Source organism: Mirounga leonina, unplaced genomic scaffold (genome assembly GCF_011800145.1).
Source record: "Mirounga leonina isolate KUSES-001 unplaced genomic scaffold, KU_Mleo_1.0 Mir_168, whole genome shotgun sequence".
NCBI lineage: Eukaryota > Metazoa > Chordata > Mammalia > Carnivora > Phocidae > Mirounga > Mirounga leonina.
In genome coordinates, this window is record NW_023270426.1 from 39,703,810 (window position 1) to 39,709,293 (window position 5,484).

The window sequence follows — 5,484 nt, forward strand, 5'->3', positions numbered from 1 at the left end:
TCATTTTCTTTTCCAGCCAGGAGTTTGTAAGAAGCCAGCAGGCAATGCAGTCATGTGGTAATGTCCTTCCCACTGCCAAGATGGATTAATGCTGGGAGAGCTTACAACTGGTGAGTAATCAGTAGTGGACCCTCCAAGATCCCCAAGGTGTGATTATTTTCATACGTAGATTTCTGTCATCATCCTCCAAAGGGTGCTTTGTCATTTCCTTTACTCTTCCCTCACTGGACTCTCAAGCCCATGTTACAAGGACGACATAGTTTCCAAGTCATTGCCAATCTCCTTCTCAAACCAAGTTGGTGAGCACTTTAGAGACACTGCTAAAATGTGAAGGCTATATTAACAAAATTATACTAGTTTTTTTTTTTAATGATTCTGGAAAGGTATGAATAGTTGTTTATTAAAATAAGATTTAGAACCTAACTCTCCTCTAGACCCACTGATGTGGTTTATCATGTGCCTACCTAATCCTCAGGTTGATAACAAGGTGTCAAGGAACTATTAAGATCTCAGACTATGAATAACCAAATTGAAACAACAACCCCGGGGACGCCCGGGTGGCTCAGTTGGTTGAGCATCCAACCCTTGATTTCGGCTCAGGTCATGAGTTGAGCCCTGCATTAGGCTCCCCGCTCAGCAGGGACTCTGCTTGGGATTCTCTTTCCCTCTGTCCCTCCCTCCGCTTGTGTGTGCACCTGTCTCTCTCTCTAAAATAAATGAATAAATCTTAAAAAAAAAAAATGACCCCAATTATCTAAGATGTGAGTTTTCAATTTTAATTGCTCTTGGCATATTTTAGCATTTACCATCATTCATTCCTAAGTTTCTCTTCACCACCACCCCACTCTTTGACTTGCATTCAGCTCCACTCTGGGAATAAAGAGGCCTCTGAAATGGGAAGTCTCACATCAGAAGAGCTCACATTCTGCAGTCAAACAACCTTATGTTCAAGTTCTGTCTCTGCTACCAACTAGTCGGGAATTCTTTGACGATTCACCTAAATTCTATGAGCTTTGGTTTCCTCATCTGTAAACTGGCCATACGGTTTACCTCAAAAGATTGTTGTGAGGGATTAAATTGGCTCATTCTTGTAACATGTTTAGCACAGTGCTCAGTAAATGCTAACCACGACATCATTTGTATTAGCAATTATTACTAATATTATTATTACCTCCTTCACTCAAAGCTTACTAAATTTAGAACTCTTGTCAAAGAGTGAGTTTTAGATTCCTATAAGCTTTAACTTACAGCTGTTCCCTGGTGGTGGAGCTGGGAATCAAGTCGGTGGATGCTCAGCAGAGCTGTGCAGCCACTTTGGATTGTCCTGTTACTATCCCTCTCCACTGGTTGTTCCTTGACCTGAGCCTAACACCCTTCCCCGGGGCTAATGGACCTGCAAGTCTTTGCTTCCTAGTCACTCAGGAGATAGGTACCTCTGTCCTCTTCCCAGATCCCTTCAGCTCTGTGTCCCAAGTCTTAAGGTCATACCCTACAATAATGGTATAATTTTGGCAAACTGGGCCAAATATATCTCCAGAACCTCATAAATTCTGATCAGCAACTCCAACCCCAGGCACACTGTATTGCCCCTGATTCACAGAAGCCCAAGCCATAAACTAGCCTTTGCTGATGTCAGAATCTCCCAAGAGTTTTGAAAAACACAGATGCCTGCCCCAATCCCAACCCTGGAAGTCTGTATTTTTAATTTGCCTGGGTGATTCTGATGATAACCCCAGTTTGAGAAGTTCTGATTTTAGCAACTACCAAACATCCTTATCTGTTCTTCCCATGTCTTGGAACTGTGTTATCTTTTCTGAACTACATAAACCTGCTGCTATTTCTCCTAAACCCAGTTTGTTGTTGACTCTGGTTACTATGAACTCCAAAAAGGTCATAGGAATCAAGCTGCTGATTATGACTTAGGAACCTTCCTCCATATCCTCATTCCCTTGGGCCCAAGAGACAGAAAAGATACCATATTTGAGCCAAAGAAATACAAGCAAGAGAGCACCACGGTTGCTGAATCAGTAGCTTCTAGTGTCGAATGGATGAGTTCAAAAGATTCAAAGGTCTGAGGCTCCAGCGGCGATCAAGAGAAGATTAAAACGTCCTTCTCCTTGCCAAGGCAATCTAACATGAGGCAGCACTGAGTGTACTGGTGAAGTTCGTAAAACAACCCTAGTGAGACCTTTGCTTTGAAGGAGAAAGGGAGAAAGGAAAGAAAACAGAAAGACGGTGACAAGCCTTGACGTGACTGAAACACATCAGGAGGGAATCTGAGTTTGTGGGTATTTTTGAGGGGTGCCAATTCCGCTCGCTGGACCAGAGCTCCAGCTCTCTTTCCATTCACCCCCAGGTGCCAAGGGCTTTCCTACACCCGGTTCGCTGTTTAACATGTGCCTAATAAACCAGACTACAAATGCAGGCTGGGGAGCTGCGGCACTGCGCTGCAGGGCGCCAGAGGGGGCTCCTTCAAGGCTGGCCACAAGGCCAAGTCTGCGTGAGCATCCGCTCTGAGTGGCAACGCTCCGAGGGCAAGATGCAGGCGCCCCACACTCCATCTGCTCCCGCGCACTCTGCTCAGCATTTCCTTCTGAGCAGAGCCCAGGGGCTTCCCACGTGAAACGCTTCAAGTCTTCCTCCTGCTTTTGCCTAGCCTCACCCAGGATGCTTTTCAGAACATTTTACTAGGCCATTCCTCACAGGAATATATTTCACCGCCAGGTACCTCTACGGACATCTCAGTCTCCCGGAGTCCTTTGATCACTCTCTTCTCCTCAAGAGCACAGACAACCTTTTATACAAATTTTCTCTCACACCGTGTGAGAACTTTCTCCAAGGAAAAGTGAGCTCTCGGCCAATGTCTTCCCACCACGGTGACAGTAGGCTTTGAGAGCGTGCTAGTCGGCTCGCGACCACTAAGCAAGCAGTATACAGAGTCGCAGCCCGGAGAGAACGGCCCCGGCGGGCGGGAGGCTGGCGACGCCGAGCAGGTGGCGCGCCTGCGGCTGAGGGGCCGGCCTGCGGGCTGCGCATGCGCCATCTGCGCCGCACAGCGATCCGGGCGGCGGCGCGGCGCGGCGCGGCGTGGCGGCTCGGATGCGCCCCCGTGACGGCGCCGCCGCTCGCAGTCGCGCTGGGGGCACCCTCTTGTGTCACCTCGATCAGGGTGCTTTCCAGGGATTAGTTCTGAGTTCGTAATTAATCAGCACTTTCTGCCTTTCTCAGGGTGACGTCGTCTGCTCAGAGATAAATCGGGTTCCTCCGTCAAAGCTCCTGCCGGAGCAGGCTCCTGTGTCCCGGAGGCTGTCCCAGGGACCCCGCCCGACCCAGGCAGCCGCCGCCAAATCCGCCGGGTGCCCGGCCACGGCGCCCCTGTCACTGCTTTTGCTCACTGGTTAAATGCAACAGCTCTAGCTTTTCTTTTTCATAATTATAAAGGGAGGACAGCCTCAATTAAAAGGTGGAAAGTTACAAAGAGAAAAGGAATCACCCAAAGCCTCATTCTCAGGGCTCGGTCTGTTAATTCTGAAGCATTTGTGTCCAGTCTTTTTTTTTCAACATATTTTTAGGTTTTAAGCATTGCTCAGCTGCAGTCATGTTATACATTATTTTGTATCCTACCTTTTTAAATTTAATATTGTGCGGGCACCTGGGTGGCTCAATTGGTTAAGCGACTGCCTTCGGCTCAGGTCATGATCCTGGAGTCGCAGGATCGAGTCCCGCATCGGGCTCCCTGCTCGGCGGGGAGTCTGCTTCTCCCTCTGACCCTCCTCCCCCTCATGCTCTCTGTCTCTCATTCTCTCTGTCTCAAATAAATAAAAAAAATAAATTTAATATTGTGGCAGAAACATGTTATGTACTTCTAGCAAACATTGCTTTAAAAGCTCATAAAGAGTTACCTTAGTGGATGTACCATCAGTTACTTAAATATAATTTCAGTTTATAGGCATCTAGTACGTCTCTAATTTTTACTGATATATGGTAGTGGGTAGACCATCTCTGCACCTTGGGGGTTTGGGGGTTGTTAGTTGGTGGAGCATACAAGCCCTACCTAAGAATTTCAACCAGTGTTATGTTCAGGAGTGACAGAAACTTGGAAACTTCTGCTCCTTTCCATAAGACTGATGGTAGAGAGTTAGGATAGAGGGCTGATGGGGCAGAGCAGTAGGATGAACTTTTGTGCCTGTGAAGTGGGACGTCACAGGCTTTGCAATGGAGGTGGAGGTTAGTAGCAGAGGAGGATGCATCTCTTACTAGGGTGAGAAAGAGAGATCAAGGAAAAACAGTAACCAGGCACTTAAAAGAAAAACTCTCAGGCACCCGGGTGGCTCAGTCAGTTAAGCATCTGCCTTCGGCTCAGGTCATGATCCCGGGGTCCTGGGATCGAGCCCTGCATTGGGCTCCCTGCTCAGTGGGGAGCCTGTATCTCCCTCTGCCGGCAGCTCCCCCTGCTTGTCCTCTATCTCTCCCTCTCTGTCAAATAAATAAGATTTTTTTTAAAAAGAAAAACTCTCCATGAAGATAAGTGGCTTATGATTTTTAGAACACTGATGTTGAACATTCATTTTTAATTCTGTTAGTCACAAGCTCCAATGTAGTATTTGGGAAAACTCTTTCTCTCACTAAAAAAAAAAATCAGAAATTCAGAGAAAGAACTGGTCTAAGTGAAGGAAGAGTAACACCACTTAATGTATTTTCTGCCTTGCTGTGATCTGCCCCTCTGTAAAGACAGATTGGTATGTTTTTGTAAGATTCCAGATAACCTAGGATAAATGGAGCCAATGAGTTCTCCGATACTTTTCTGTGAGCTCCTGCATCTACCTACTTCTATTAATCTCCTGCAAGTCACCTTGACTGAAAGTTGTGGTAGTAGATAGAGATGGTGGGAGAAAGGCTGGTGGTTAGAGAATACGTTCAAGCTCCAGCGCCTTTTTTTCCAGAAGATCTTACACATACTGTTGTTTGTTAGTCTGCTTAGTAAAGGGCATGCAAGGCTAGTAGTTATGTGAATACCAAAACACGATAGGTCCCTGGTGTGCTTAGAATTGTGATTGTCTGTAACCCAAGGGATAAGCAGGAACAGCCAGCTCTTGGCATCTCCCTCTGCATCTCTCTCTTTGCTTGGTCTGTGGAGGCTTTCCCTTTATGAGAGAAAATGTGGCACAAACTGTCTCTAGTCGAGCCAGTTGTCTCAATGCTATCTGTGTGGAAAGCTAGACTGACCAACTGGCAACGTTTTCTGTCTTGTTTTAAATGCACACCCAAAGCAGGCCATTTGTGTAATAGGCATATACTTTGCAAAGTAGCTGTCAATTCTTGACCCATCTGAGAACTAGCAGTGAAGCAGTGATGTAACTTCAGAAGGACAGAGACAGGCCATGGTGGCTTTCTTTTCCCTCTGGATCCAGAAGAGATGCCTGCCCTTCTCCCTGTCCCCTTTGCAGAGCAGCTTTCTCTACTGACAGTGCAGCCATCCTCCTC

General features: G+C 46.8%; 1 pseudogene; it reads left to right on the forward strand.

Moving 5' to 3' along the window:
* The first annotated feature begins 3,034 nt into the window (after positions 1 to 3,034).
* The window catches only part of LOC118017130, an 8,810-nt pseudogene continuing 6,360 nt past the window's right edge, over positions 3,035 to 5,484 (forward strand).